Source organism: Pleurodeles waltl, chromosome 7, assembly GCF_031143425.1.
Source record: "Pleurodeles waltl isolate 20211129_DDA chromosome 7, aPleWal1.hap1.20221129, whole genome shotgun sequence".
In the NCBI taxonomy this organism is placed as follows: domain Eukaryota; kingdom Metazoa; phylum Chordata; class Amphibia; order Caudata; family Salamandridae; genus Pleurodeles; species Pleurodeles waltl.
In genome coordinates, this window is record NC_090446.1 from 408622525 (window position 1) to 408639188 (window position 16664).

Sequence of the window (16664 nt, forward strand, 5' to 3'; positions counted from 1 at the left end):
GTATACAGTGCCTGTACATATATTCAATTGTGTTCTACATGTACGTTATAAGTTAACATTTACCCCATGTTGGTACAAACCTCTGGTGGAAGGTTCTGGACTTATCGTGGTCGTCATGCCAAGCATTAAAAAAAAGAAAAACAACATTGTGCTGGTGATTTAAATCATTACTTTGTGTAAACCAGTGTCCCTATTAGTGCCAGAATCACAGCTAAACATAATCCGGATTAAAGTTCAAAGATTCAAAAAATGCATAGAAATGTCTAGAATGCCTAGGCAGCTGCTAGTTGGCACTGAGCTAGGTGAGTTTTGAATCAAGTGCCACAAGGCAAATTTCATAATGATGTAACACTTGGTGAAAGTCTTCAGACTATGCACTTGTTCAAAATACAGTTTTCAAGTGTAAAACTTTGAAATGTTTATGAAGAAACCAAGTTGAATCCCTAACTGACTGACTACGTTTACTAGGATCTTATTCTTCCAGGAGGTACAGAAAGAACTGTTAAGCAGGTGCGGGAACTGGAGCTGACATGCTTGAGCACCTCCGCACTGGAGACCACATAGAATTGCTACAGGAATGTGGGTGAAGCACTGGCATCAGTTGCTCTGGCACTTTATCCTCCTATTCAGAAATCTCATAGCCAATGAGAGTGGTCAGACCGGGTGAACTTTTTACAGTGAGTCACTCCCAAGAGCTGGAACTAACTCAAGAGCCAGAGAAAGCCCCACAAGCCCCAAAGTTCTTGACAGTTCTAGACTAGTGTTGCTTTCAACTTCAGCCACAAATGAGGTCCAGTCAGACAAGGGAATGACAGTACTTCACACTCTTCCTCCATCCTTAGACCTCCTCCACCTCAGTCTCTTCTCTCTGGTTTGGGCTTTTCAGAATATCAATGGTGAAGCTATCTGACCAGTGATTGAGCATGTTCCTGAATCATGGGTTCATGTGCCCGGTCCTGTGGGCCAAAAGCTTTCCAGTCTAAGGTTTCTAACCTCTCTCAAACAAACTTGGAATCCAGAGGTGCATGTACCTTAATTTCATGAGGCCGGTCTACTAATACAGGTGCGGAATATACATATGCCTTCAACTACTGGCTTAATCAATGAGACCTTGAAGATTGCATTTGTATTTGTAGAGGGAATCAAAATCAGTTTCACCTCTGCAAGATTTCTGGTCGTTGAATTTATATCCAAACAGATCTTAACATCTTTCTGCTGACTTGAAGAGGAGAGCTATATGAACGCTATACTCATATTAATTCATTACCTATTTGCGGTCTAAGGAAGTGTTACCAGCGGTAACCCTTTCCTCAGGTTCAGCTCGCACATCTGAACATGTGGCCTCTCCAGTGCGTCCAAAGTCTCCTTTGCCTACCCTGCCCATAGCTCCTCCAGAATTGCTGTCTCCACCTTCTGTGCCTCAACCATCTATTGACACTCCAGTGACACCAGTCATAAGTCTTGGGTATACGTTAAAAAGGCTCTATATGAATGTTGATGCCAAATCAGACTTCTATAAACATTCTCCTCCACAACAGCACTGTGAACCGCACAACATGTCACCTTACAGTTTAAGATCAACACATCTGTCAAAATCAACAAGTCCGTCTTGATCTCCTCATCCCACCTACTCTTCTTCATCCTACTGTTCGTCAGCACTGTCTGACCCTTTTAGATTATTCACTGGTGAGAGTTTCGCATGTTGATGACATTACGACCGTCAACATTGTCTTGGGGAGAGAATCAACTAAACTTAACATTTCTATATAAATGGTCCAGAGCAAATCTTCAGTCCTTTTCAAAATGCTACACCACTGTTCCTCTGCTTGTTCTTTGATATCCTTGGCTCCATATTTTCTTGAACCAGCGATCAAATTGTTTCTAGCTTCAAATCTGATGCAGTATGCCTACAAAAGAAGTACGCGTCTCCTGCACGTTGATTTTCTGCTTAATTTGGTTATAGTGGCTGCAGCAAGAAAATATCCTCTCACTTCGTCCTCCTCTACATTGCTTTGTGGGAAGGAAAGTAAGAAAATAAAGAAGTCAGTAAAAAGCTTTGTGGAAAAACCAGAGACTGCCTTGAAGCTAGGGAGTGCAACTGCCTTACTCTGGCAGTATAACCGGACTCTCTGGGTCTGGGAATCCTTCAGAGGTTTAAAATAAAACTTCCTTGTCAAGAGACAAGACTTCTTAGCGGTTTTTCAAGAGGGTATATTGGTATCCAGTCAAGTGATGTGATTAGTGCTGCTGCAGATTTTTCTGACAGCTGCCCATGGCTACTTTCATGGCCAGGCCATTCTTCAATCTTCGTGGCTCCACCCAACAGGTTTAAAACCATATCAATTTAAGCATGCATTCCCTGGCAAAATGGGGGACCAGATGGATGACTAAATGTAGCACATGAAAGCTTTAAATTAGCTGGCTTAGAGAAATGTAAGGAGTACTAGAAACGTTCATACAAACCTTACAGGCGGCTTTAGTATCAGCAGAGGATTCAAGCCCCTTTGTAGAGAAAGTAGTTCCATCAGCAGTCACAGCATCAGAAGTCTTTCCAATCTTGAAAGACTGCGAAAGGAAAAAGTGGCCAATAAATGCCAGGTGGAGTCAGAGAACAGTCTAAACAATGCATCCAGCCTTCCCCCTCTTCTGGTCTACACTTTAATAGGAGTGAGGATACAGACACAGTCAGGTTGATGGGTGCTAAATATTGTGTTAGAATGGCTATTTTCTGAGGTTCAAGTCATATACATCTATCCAACCATTTCGAGAAAGAATACCTTTCAGGTCCATGTAGAGCTGCTTTGTTTAAACATCTGCACACTCCCAATAAAAAAAAATTAGTAGACCAGGTTCCTCTACATCACAAAAGAAACTCTCTGGTTCTAAAGAAAAGACCAAAACTTGACTACTGTCCAGTCCTAGACCTCAGGACGACAAACAAATGAATGAAGAAAGAAATGTTTTTATTGTTGGTGCTTCACCTGATGTACTCCCAACTCCATTAGATGGGTTATATGCATACTTTTATATCTCCATCATTCAGAAACCTCGCAAATTCTTGAGATTTCTGGTGGGTATTTCCCATTATCAATACAAATCTATGAATTTCTGCTTAAAATCAGAACTTTTAACCTTTTTTCAAGTGCACTGGAAGTCGAGAGACTTCCAGAGTAGGGATATCTGGGCAGACATCTTAATATGAGGAAAACTGAGGCTTCCATTCGTCAAGATCTGACACCAAGGTCGAGTAGGACTTTAACATATTCAACGCTAAGACACTTTTTATCAAAGAAAACCAATAAATCAGTGTTGAAACTCTCATGGATGTCCAAACACTCCCCAATGAAACTAAACTTGATGCTAAAATATGCAACTTTGAACAGGTCTTATTACCTTACAGCAGTGTTGGTGTGTAAACTAAAGAAAAGTCCCTGATACATCAGACTCTGAGTACTTGAGGGTGTACTCATTAACAAGTCGCTCTTCTCCTGGTGTGAGCCTTTCCACCATTTGCTTCTACTCTCGTTCCTAAATAAGTGGCTTTACCTTTGCCAGCTTTCCTGACTTTACTCATCCTAGGAAATCTTCAACTCCTTGAAGATGCTTCAGAACTCTGAATAGTCATCCTGGAAGGTCTAGGCATCACTTCTGAGACTGCAGAACATACTTACGTTCTCCACACTGCTCTAATTCATTATCTCTCTTTTCCTGGTTTTCAGTCAGAGGCTACTTGCTTACCTTGTCTGTTTCCACTTTCTAGGATTTCACTGATTGTAGATATCCCTACTTTAAAAAAAGTTGTAATAAAGGTGGATGCTAAGCTGAACATCTAATGAAGGTCTATTAAGGGCAACTGCTGGGATGAACATCCAAATTCAAACTACGGAGACAACAGCTTCTCATTTTTTAAATGCTTTATCTTCGTGCTTAGTCAAGATCACTTCCGCATCTCATTAGAGCTGTGCCTGCCAGGTTACTGAAGAAACATAAAGCCTCAGACAAAGGTCTGTTTTTCCTCCATATGGATTTTCATCTGGATTCAGTCATAGTCTCTGCAGCGAACAAATATAATTCTACTTCTTGTGCTTAGTCTGTGTCTCCTGAGAAGGAAAGTAAGCAAATGATGCTGTTGGACGGACGTTCTGTGGATCGTGTACAGCTGTCATGAAAGCGTTCAACATTATTGCTTTGCTCTGCAGATATAACCGGCCTTTGCAAAACTATATTCATCGATTCATGGACAAGCTACCCGGAGATGAAGGGGGACTTTAAGTAGATCATTCACGATGATGTGATGGTATGCAACATGTGATCAGCACAGCAGCCAGATCTTAAGAACTTGTTGTGAAGGGATACTGTCATGGTTTGGCCAAGCAGTGTGCATCTTGCCTCTGACTGTCTAGCTTGAAGCTGTCATGTCAGGAGCTCAGGATCCTGTGGGACATGGCAGCGGAAACACAGTCCTCTCACTGTTGATTCTGTGGAGGTTTTTCTTGCATCCTTTAAATTTAGGAGAGGCCAGGAATGGAGCTTATGAAAAATGGAAAGCTGAGTGTTATTCCTTTAGAGCAAATTAGGTTATCAAGGAATAATTTGTGTGTGTTCAGGACTTCCAGGGCAGAATAGAATCTATAGTATCACACCTCCTCCTACACTCGCTCTGATGTCTGGTGCCACGCCAAGTTATTTAGGTTCCTTCACTGCTGCTTAGTTCTTAATTCTTCCATCTCTCATGATCTTACCTAGAAATTCTGTTTACATGGGCTTGCTTGATAAACTTAGAACTTAACTTTGTGGTTTTGTTTAAGTTGTTAGCCCTTTCTCAGAGTCTTGAGGGTCCAGTCCTGGTTTGTCAGACATGGAGTTCATCTTTTCTCTGTGCTGCCAAGGGAGTTAGTTTATTTCTGAAAGCATAATCTTGCAATCATTGTGTCTGTTATGATTATACTGATTGTGTTATGTTCTTTTTCGAAGAGTACTAAGAAATTGTTCACTGAAGGCCCTTAGTCGATATACAGTGCCTGTCCTTAACCAGTGTGTCTCCAAACCCCCATTTTTACCCATATTCCGAATTGAGATATTTGAATTAGTTTTTTTAATGGGAACAGGTGAACTTATGTATTTTCTTAATGGGGATCTTTTTTGTTTCATAGAATCTTCTTTCAATTCTTGAGAGTTTTACAGTCCCATTAAAATTCCTTTCAAGTGAGGATTGCACGAAAATCCCTTACAGACTGTGGCTCAGAGACTTGTTACAATTCAGGCTAATTTACACACTGACTGCCAAGAGGAGGGTATGTTTACTTATTCCAACTAATTATCTCCTCATAGACAATATGAAGGTAATGTTGCAAGCAGGTTGCAAGCACTGATAATGCTCACTCTTCCACAACTCGAGTTCTCGAATTGATGTTTCACTAGTGTAAGGAGTCCTATTAGTGTGTCAGTGTTCTGGTGCCTCCAGACGAGTTTACAGGGAATGTGGAAGAACACAAAGTCCTCTCTCAAACGTTGGGAGTCATCTGGTATTGGCTAAAAATGTTTATTAATACTTGAAATGATCATTGGAGAGCACTCTCTGATAAGAATTGCACCAAGAGCTACCTCAATAACCCAGTTATTAGCATTTTTAGACATACTCGTATTTTCAACAGAATACATGTAATTTTCACAGCCAATCACAGTATATGTGGCAATATTTCTATTTCGTAAAACAAGCTTTACTGCAGCACAGATGTCACAAGTGCTCTATATTACACACATGGTGGGGAAGCCACTGAGGTTATAAAAAACAGTGTGGAAGGGACGCAAGTTCCTACTAAAGCTGCCCATGGGAAAAGAAAAAACAACTTTTGGGAAGGGAGTTACTACATACAAATGGCGTTAACAAAGGAGAACATTAATTTGCTCTGTAGTCTACATTTATCATACTTCTAATATGTCTAATAGTCCAGCACCATGGAAAAACTACATCATAACACCTGGCTCACATTTTCATATTGATAAAGTCATAAAATACAAAATGAGATAGGCAATCTTCTTCTCATGCAGGAGCACATGAGAAAATGATCTTACCTTATTTGGTGCTCCTTGGGGATTTTGCGTTAAGAGCAGCTCATTCATCACTTCTCATGGGGCTCCAGCTGTCAGATCCAAGCTCGAATCTCATCAGTTCCTCTACAATTGTGGAAGAAAACAAAGTCCTTCTCTGTAAATTTCTGCAGCCTTCTGATATCGACATGACATTTAGTTGAAACTGCAATGATCATTGGAGAGCAGTCTGTTAAGAATCACATGAAGAGCTCTCTTCGTTATGCAAACATCAGCATTTTTATACATACTTAAAGAAGTACATGTCAGCATCAAGTATATTTGGCAATATTTTTTTCATAAAACACAAGCATTAACACAACATGCAATGTACCTGTGGACATCACACATCAAATAAATTGATTAGTAAATTAAAAGGCATTCTACATCAGCATGACAATAACACATTTTTGTGTTTGCTGAATATAAATAATTAACTGGTAATGAGTTACCTCGTTGACCAAGGTCCAACTCAACTGATATGACCTCATGTTTCAGAACACAAGTTGTTTAGCTGAAACTCAGTTATCTTTCCTTATGTTCAGAACCCCAGTTGTTGTGCTAACCAGTCCTCTCTCCTTCCTCTTTTCCCAGAACTGTTGGTTTAATTGTCTCTCAGAATCTTTGTCTTGGGACCAGTGTCATCCTAGTCAACTCCTACTTTTTTGTTTGTAACTAGATTCCTATGTGCATGCAGGCTTCTGTCCATTCTCTTCTTCCAAATCACACCCTTCATTCCTGCACATAGCAGTATGATGTCCAACATTTTTCGGACAGCAAAGTAACTCTGTAATTTCTTAAAGAAAAAATACCAAAGACCAGAGCAATAGAAAAGGTAAAGCTGTGTGGAATTTAATTTTATTTCCACAGGAGGCCTGTGTTACTTTCTGTCGTTTCTGCCTCAGAGTTAATCACATTTCTTAGTGAACATGTTCCAACTGACTTGAGCAAAGAGAGCTTGATTTTATCTCATTAGACAAAGGGCAGTGTGACCTGTGCTATTCCTTTTATATTGGATCAGCGAAAAATGTTTAGCCAATTCAGACCTATTTCTTACCCAATTCAAGGCTGTATTTAGGAAAAGAGAGATCACTTAGCATGTATGGGTCTGCTTATGTTAAAGCAAGGAAATCAGAAATTGGTTTTCGTACCATAAACACATGTCCTTTACATACTTGTTTTAATTTGAAGAAGTCTTTCAAGTCCCAAGGTATGCTGACTCCCCCTATAATCTGTATTGTGCATGGTTATCAGCTCCTTTGTTAGATAGTTTTTCTCTGCCATCTGGTTCGGACGTCTATCTCGAAGCTTTGGAACTGAAGCTTCAACACCATCCAAATGGTATTCTCAGCACTCTGATTCGATGGATGGCACTCGAAAGACCACCGACAACTGGTTTTCTCCACATATTTCGGGCCAGCCTGCCGTCGGGCTTGGACCCTGTTCACCTTTGCTGCCATATTCTTCCATTCGATCCACACTCCTTCAGTTTTTGCCCGAAGTGCCATCTAAATCTTCCAGGCAGGATCAAGACTCAGTCTACAACATATACCTATCTCCAGAACACAATGAGACATTGTGTGAAGCTTACCTGGTGTTCAGGTTCAATAAGACACTTCGTTAGTGGAGAGAGCTCCTCTGGGCCCATACCACTAAGCAAGCACACACAGCTGAAGGTGCGGCCCATATTATTAGGGACCATCCACTCTACCTCCAAACCAGAGAGGGCATCGAGGATGAAGGATGTGCCTATGGACATCCTCATCCTACTTGCCAGTAGTGAAGAAGGCTCTGACTCGGAGTACGAGCCTACAACCTGAAAAGTGCACATGAGTACACAGGCGAAAGCCTCCCACGTCCATACAAAGGCATATCCAATGGCTGACGGAATGCCACTGCGCTTGGACCATGATGGTGTCCGTCATAAGGCAAAGGAGCAGACAGGAGTTCCTCCGCCTTCCACAAGCATTGAAAGGCATTGAAAAACCAAAAGCATTGGCCATCTCGAAGTCGAAGACAGCCTCTGTGCCGGCATACTAAACACAAACCTCAATGCTGGAAGAGCCTTTGAGGCCCTCGGAGCCAAAAACGACTCCCTTGTAGCTGAAAACTCCCTTGTGTCAAAGGCATCTCTCCGCGCCAAAACACATTTGACACCCAAACCATCAGCCTGAAAACCACCCTCAGGGCTTAAAATAACTAAGACCGCCGGTGAGCCGAAAGAGAAACCTGTTGCGCCTATACTCATCAAACTGCAGGAAAAAACATGACTTTAAACAAAAGACTCTGTATATCAACTCCGACACTAGAAATGTAATTACACAACCAGCACAACCACACTGTTTGGACTACAGGTAGATGACATTTTAGAAAAAATTAAGAAAGATACCAATACCGCAAAGTCTATGGTGGCCTTACAGACATACCACGCAACTAGTTCCTTTCAGAGAGACCAGTTTAGAGGAACATAAAAAACTACTACCTTCACAGACACCGCCAATGCTCAAAAACCACAGCGCTCCTGTCAGTTGCAGCACACCCAAGGGGAATTCTAAAAGTCTCAATACAAAGGCAATAGAGGTTGTGGATCTGCTTCCGAAGGGACCACCTCCACCAAACAGTGTGTCTCTATGCCTCCCCTTCTACATTTAACACCAGTAGGGGGACAGATACAGGACTACCAAGCAGCCTGGGTACAAATTACTTCATATCACTGGGTCCTTTCTATCATAAAAGATGGTTATTGTCTCAGATTTACATCTTCACCTCCCAATATCCCACCTTGAACACAAACTGTCAAGACAACATATTTCACTCCTACAAGAGGAGATTCAAACTAGGCTTCAAAAAGGGTCCATAGAGCTTGTCCCAACACAACACCAAGGGCCCGGGGTGTACTCGCTGTACTTCCTCGTTCCAAAGAAAGACTGTCCTGTAAGTCCTATATTAGACCTCAAGCCTCTTAACAAGCACACCCTGTCGAAGCACATCCACATGGTAATGCTCCAAGAATTAATACCATTGCTTCAGGAAGGAGACTTCATGACAGCCATAGATCTCAAGGGAGCCCATTTCCATATTCCAATACATCCAGCCCATCAACGCTACCTCTGTTTTCAAGTGGCCAACATTACCATTTCAAGGTGTTGCCATTTGGAGTAACTACTGTACCAAGAATATTCCCAAAATGTTTTACAGTAGTAGCTGCTCATACCAGAAAGAAGTTGGGGGTGGGGGGGATGGGGGTGGGGCAGGCGTGTTCCCACACCTTGACGATTAGCTGATCAAGAGTGCAACCAAACAGCACTGTCAATTGGACATTCAGAAGGTAGTCAGCCTTCTACATAAGTTGGTCTTGATGCTCGATACAAAATCGCTCCTAGGCGCAACCCTGGACTCTCTTACAGCCAAAGCCTATCCCACGCCTGCAAGAGTTCACAAGATTCAGCTAGCATTGTCTCTTTTTTCAACTACATTGTCTGGTGACAGGCAAAACAGTAATGAGCCTTTTAGCAAGGGCCTATGGATCATCTGGTCAGCGATCTTTGCACACCCTTTTTCTTCTCTCCCACTCATTTTTTACTTGGTTCAGAAGCTCACACAAACATCCTTCATTCTAATCCTAATAGCCCAAACATGGGCTGGACAAAACATGGTTTACAACCCTACTAAATCTATCATTGGTGCCACATGAGAAGCTGCCACCGTGGCCACTGCTGCTGACTCAGTAGCAGGGAAGGGTCACACACCCCAGCCCCAAACAGCTGAATCTAGTGATCTGGTTACTGAAGTCTTAGAATTCGGATATTTCAGTCTTCCATAAGAATGTGTGTCCATTCTAAAACAAGCTTGCAGGCCGAACCCACGTGCATGCTACACAGCCAAATGGAAACCGTTTGTGAACTACTCCATGGCAAAACAAATCCAACCTCATTTCTTCCATAGTACAAGACCTTGTTTGTTACCTACCCTATATACAACAAGCTGGACGTGTGCATACCTCTATTAGATTGCACTTAGCAACACTTGCTCCGTACATGCAAAATAGACAACACATGTCTGTGTTTAAAACCCCGGTAATTAAAGCTTTTATGGAAGGATTTAAAAGGGTTATTCGTCCCTCCATCCCGCCAGCACTAGCCTGGAACCTTAATCACCAGATTTGGGGGAGGCGGGGCTTGGCCAAGTGCTCAAATTGACAAAGCCATAGTTTGCGAGCTCCCGGACCCTGCTGTCCCATTAACCCACCCGTCTGGCTGCAGCATTGGATTTTAGGACAGCAGCGGGGCTGCCCCCTGGTAGCACAAACCCACTACTGAGCAACACACTGACCTGTGAAATTGACTACCGTCACACGGTGGGGCACTCCTACCTCGCTGCAAGGACAAAATGGTGGCTGGCGGTAGGATACGCCTGGGCTGCTAAGAACCTACAAACCCTGTGTACGTGCAGAATGAGACCTCAGTAATCGGATGGACTCCAGGGGAACCCATGCAGAATGATCAGCTGAGCTTGGCATCCAGATTAGTTGGACGTGAGCAGGTTGTGTGTCTGGGGGGAATGGAGCAGCATGATGGCCTGGCTGGAGCTGGGGCTGCCACTGCTGAAGACTCTGTAAGGCTGCAGTATAACCTCCATGACAGAGGAGTGGAACAGCGGATAGGCCTGTTGATTATTCCTGGGCCTGCTGGATACTCGGCTAAGAGAGCTGAAGTGGTGAAGTGGCCCGATGAGCATGCATGGCCGGGTGATCTGGGCTTGAATCCCTGCACAGTCCTTGTGAAAACCTGACTGTTGCAGTGGCCCACTTTGGTCACGGAGGCTGCCCTGAAGAGAGGGACTTGGCTGTGGAGGCTATCAACTGCTGTGCTGCACAAACGCTTCCTCACAGTGAGATCTATTACTTGGGCCTCATGGGACAGTGGGCTGGCTTGAAGGCTTGGGACTCATAGAGAACAATGGCGATTTGCTAAGACTGATTGTCACTTGGGATCAAGTGGTAGGGCAAAATGCCTGGGGTCAGTATATCTTGCTTCATTGGCCATAGGAAAGGATGGCTACAAACTCAACTGCAGGGTTTCTTCTTGGCAAAACCCTGGTTGTGGTGGGCAAGTGGTGCAGCAGCTTGAACGGGAACCCTCGAGCATTGGGGACATCCTGCTGAAAATGGGCTGGAGTCCTCACAGTTGATCTCTGCATGTTATGGAATTGAAACCCTATTGCCCAACGGTGTGACATGCAGAGACTGAAAACCTGCGGGAAAAGTGCTAGGATATTGTACATCTGCACACGCTTTCAGTGCTACCTTTATTTGCGGGCTCCAATGAGCCTGATGTATCAATGCTTCTTCCTCCACCCCTTCTACCCCGCCCTCAATAGTGGGAGGGATGCCAAAGTGGTGGGAGACAACATGTGTATCTATAGAACTGGGAGGTGGAACCCCCTCAAGACATTTGGAACTTCTTGATTGCTGTGATGATGGAGGAGTCCTCTTTCCCCCTCTAGCTGCACACACCGATGCTGGATGCAGGCACAATGGGGTGCACTAAAGCCAACACTGACGGTCCAGCTGCCCACTTGCAGTCACGTTCCACACCTCTGGAGTGTTACCTTGGCCAAATTCCGGACGACTGTATACCTCCCACTATAACAACCCCTCAAATGGACAAATAAGATGTCATACCTCATGAAATCTGTGATTCGCAAGTGACTATCGAACAGCGTCTAGTGGTCATTACCATGGACATCAGCTTGCTGAAAGATGATCAATGTAAACTAGCTGACAGGGTCAAAACAAAATAACTGTCACTCACTCTCCTGTTACCGGGCCACAGGGACCCAAACACACAAATTGCCCATCTACACCAACAGGTGGACCAACTTCAAGAACAGCCAGAAGATGCAGAAGAAAGGGCCAGCAGGAACAGTGTTCGGATAGTCGTGGCACCGGAAGGGACGGAGGCCCCCAATGCCACTCAGTATGTAGAAGACTGGCTACAGAGAGTGGTAGCTTTGACTGGCAAACCACGTCCCCACAAGGAAATCTGTGCCAGAGGACCGGGATATATTGCTTCAAGGGATTTGTGAAAAAGTGCCTGTACTTATGGGACAACACAAGGATCTCCCTGTTCCCTCAGTAAACAATTGCAGTGCAAGTGAAATGCGCTTCCTTACAGAAAGTGAAAAAGCACTTGAGGGCAGCCGTCCTTTTGTGTGCTCTGTTATTCATGGCTAAACATAAGGTAATGGAAAATTTCATAGCTATAGTAACGTAAAGTTTTAATTCTAATAAGGACACGGAGGCGAGGATTATGCTTTTCTCTCATCACTTTATTCAACTGCAGCCAAGCAGAGATATCCAAAACTTAATTTCCCATAGGCACTTGGGAAAAAATCAACAGTCAAGTAAACGTCATCAACCAATCAACATTGTCTTTATAGCTCAGCCTCGCTTTTGTGGCCTCCGCTTTCTTACTGCGACCGAGATTGACAAAGTAGCTCTTAAATCTTGCTTGGAGCCATCAGTGCCTGTAAAAGACGACAGCCAGTGACTCTATAATGCATTATTCTTCGAACAGAGCAGAAGAACCGTAATACAATTATTCACACCCAACCTTGAATGCATCATCAGTTCAGCAATGTCAGACATCTTCGATAGAAAGAAATGCTCACCTTTACGATTAATCAACTGAGGGAAGGAAATGGGCGTGCCATTTACTGGGTGGGTTAATCCTCACTTCCGTGTCATTAATAGAATTGAAACTTTCCGTTCCGATAGCTAGGAAATCTTTCATTCTATGCCAGGCCGGGAGGTAAGGATTATGCTAGTTTAAAGCTCCCCCACCACCAGCAACGCCACATGGGGAATCAGTTTGAAATAAAAGCTCTTGAAAGTAGAATCCGGGAACCAGTCTGTTGCACTAAGAATATTCTTTAGTCGCACCCCAAGGAAAAACATCTAAAGGTCATAGCCCCTCTAACCAGTGGGCCCCAAAAAATCTTGGTATCAATGCCGGCCTCCTGCATTGCCCAGTGAACCCATCCCACAGTGGTCAGGGAGGAGGCTACCCAAAAGAGCTTCCTGAGGGTAATACGTAATTGATTATTCCCATGGGGGCGAATGTGTGCAATCATGCCTCATAACTCTTGATACAGCTAACCTCACACAACTTTGGGGACCCTGGAAAGAGTTGCGTTTTGTTCTTCTAGAGACATGGAATGTTACTCTACCTGTAATGTTCAGAGCCTGGAGTGGCCAATTTGGCTGAAAGTTCCTTGCAGGAAAGATACTTGCTCGCCTGCCACGACAGGAAGAGATTTAGAACCTTGTTGTAGAAGTCCCATAACGCTGAGTACCTGGGTTCTGGTGGAAGAGATAAGTGAATGGCGTGCATTAGTTTCATCACCAAAGGATGTTCACCCACGGGATCGTCACCTACTGGTGCATGCCCAGCCGAGATTGTGGATCTGAAGATGTTTATTGACTTATAGGCCAGACCCTCAGAGGCTAATGAGGCCAGAAAATTAAAGATATGGACAACATTTGACCCCAACGCATCCAGGTGTCTGCTGTGACACCAGCCCAACCATTGAGACCACGTGGACCAATATCGCTTGGTGGTGCTTGTCTACCCATGCTTTGGAATGGAGGGAGGCAGCTAGTTTTGAAATGCCTGGGTCTTTCCAACATTCCCGGTAATTCCTCCAGGCCATAAGCGACAGAGACCCCTTTGTAGGAAAATCACACTTTTTGGCATGGTTACCCTCACTTTTTGCCTATTTATTAGTGTGTGTAGACTGAGATCCTGCTAACCAGGACCCCAGTGATTGTGCCCTCTTCTCTAAATTTGGTTACTTTGGTACCCTTTACACCCCATAATTGGCATACTGGTGTACCCCTGTAAGTCCTTAGTATATGGTGGGTATCCACGGCATTGGTACACCAGGGAACCCCCATGGGCTGCAGCATGTATTATGTCACCAATGGGAGCCCATGCAAACTGTGTCTGCAGGCCTCCCATTGCAGCCTCCGTGAAAAGGTGCATGCACCCTTTCACTACGGGTCACTGCACCAGGCACTGCCACACTCATCCTCCTCGACCTCTCTGCTGCATTCAACCCTATCTCCCACTCCACCCTCTGCGACTGACTGCACAACACTGGCATCTGAGACAAAGCCCTGAACTGAATCAGGTCATTCCTCACTGGAAGAACACAGAGGGTCATACTACTACTGTTCGTATCAGAACCTAAAGACACTTGCTGAGGAGTGCCCCAGGGATCCTCACTCAGCCCGGCGGTTTTCAACATCTATATTGCTCCATTCACTAAGATCATCAAACAACACAAGCTAAACAGTCTCCTACACTGATGACACCCAACTCATCCTCTCCCTGTCCGAGGACCCTGTGCAATCCAAGATGAATTTCTACAACGGGATGAGAGCATTCGCCGCTTGGACAGAGGCCAGCTGGCTCAAGCTCAGCTCTGACAAGACAGAGATCCTTATGATCGTCTCCACCCCTTCTGCCCGGAACAACTTTTGTTGGCCCACCGCTCTGGGTAACGCTCCCGCCCCCACTGGCCATGCACGCAACCTGGGCATCATCCTGGACTCCTCTCTATCGATGACCCACCAAGTTAACACAGTCTCCTTATCAAGCTTCCACACCCTCCGTCTCCTGCGGAATATTTTCAAATTGATTCCCCGACACGAGGAAGACAGTCACCCACGCACTCATCACCAGCAAACTGGACTACGCAATGCACTGTATGCCGGCATTACAAGGAAACTTCAGTCAAGACTACAAAGAGTCCAGAATGCAGCAGCCAGGTTCTGGACATCCCACAACACAGCCGAATCCCCTCCCTCCTCAGAGACCTACACTGGCTCCCAGTCAACAATCGCATCACATACAAACTCCTGATCCACACCTTCCAGGCACTGCACAACATAGGACCAGCCTACCACAAACACCGCCTCACCTTTTACGTACCCAACCGAGGTCTCCCTTCCTCCCAGCTTGCTCTTGCAGCTGTCCCCAAGATCCGGAAAAGTACTGTAGGAGGAAGATCCTTCGTCCACCAAGCAGCCCGGACGTGGAACACACTTCCCCTCAAGCTCAGGGAGACAGCATCACTGAAGCTGTTTAGGAAGGACCTCAAGACCTGGCTCTTCGACTGAGCAGCACACCTACATTCAGCACCTTGAGACCCTATGGGTGATTAGCTGCGCTTTACAAATCCATGATTGATTGATTGACTTTGTCACCCCTATGGGAGGCCCTCCTAGGCCAAGGGGCAGGGTGCAGGTACTTGTGTGTGAGGGCACCCGTGCATGAGCATAGGTGCCCCTACGAACTCCAGCTCCATTACACTGGACTTCGTAAGTGCGAGGAAGCCATTTTACCCGTATACTGGACACAGGTCACTACCTGTGTCCAGCTACATAACGGTAACTCCAAAACTGGGCATGTTTAGTATCAAACATGTCAAAATCATACTCCAATACTAATGCCAGTATTGGTGGCATTATTTCAAGCAAGCACTTGGAGGGTTCCTTAGAGGACCCCCAGCATTACACCTACTAGTCTTCTGTGGTTTTCTGGACAGCCTGTGCTGCTGTCACCCCTCAGACAGGTTTCTGCCCTCCTGCTGCCTGACCAGCTCAGACAGCGAAAGGCAGAAAAAAAGATTTCCCTTGGAAATAGTTGTTACATGGCTTGGGAGGGGTAGCCTCCCCAAGCAATTGCTATGCTTTCGAGGGCACATTTGGTGCCCTCCTTCCATAAAACGGTTTGCACCAGTCCAGGGACCCCTGGCCCTTGCTCTGGCGCGAAACTGGACAATGGAACAGGGAGTGGGAATTCCCCTTTCCATCACCACCCCAGGGTTGGTGCCCAGTGCTCCTCCAGGTGGCCACTTGATTCTGCCATCTTGGCTCCAAAGTGCGCAGAGGCCCCTGGAAGCATCTGAGTGGCCTGGTCAGGCAGGTGACGTCACAGTCCCCTCCTGATAGGTGGTCACCCTGCTAGGTGACCAACCTCCCTTCCTGGGCTATTTAGGGTCTCCCTGTTGGGTGTGGCTTCAGTTGCGACGTGCAAGATTCCAGCAGGACTCCTCTGCATCGTTTAATTCATCTTCTGCCCACTGGGACTGCAAATGGACCCTCCAGGAACCGACAATCTGCAACTGCAATGATGACTGTGCTCTGCAACATTGTTTGTCTGGCTCCTTCCAGCAACTGCAACATTTCTCCAGCTGTGCATCCTCTGAGGGTGATGCGTCTTCAGCATGCACCAGAAGTAAGAAGGAATCTACCTTGGAGTGAAGGAGTCACTCCCCTGCATCCGCAGCACCAACTGCAACGACAACCGGCTTCCTGGATCCTCTCTCCTCTGGAACTGCGTGGATCCTGTATCACAGGTGGTGGTCTGAAGTGGTCCCCTTAGTCCTCTTTACCAGCTTTCCAACTTGGGAGATGGTAAGCCCTTGCCTTTCCTTGCAGGAAAATGCACCTGTGCACCGCGACTTTGGCAGCTATCAAGGCATGTTTGTTCCTCCTCCAAGGGATC

At 45.2% G+C, this 16664-nt stretch overlaps 1 protein-coding gene across 3 annotated transcripts in view; it reads left to right on the top strand.

Annotated features, from left to right (window-relative positions):
* Positions 1-16664, top strand: part of TRPC4AP (transient receptor potential cation channel subfamily C member 4 associated protein) — a 561565-nt gene that overhangs the window by 289784 nt on the left and 255117 nt on the right. The gene's annotated exons all lie outside the window — the stretch shown is intronic.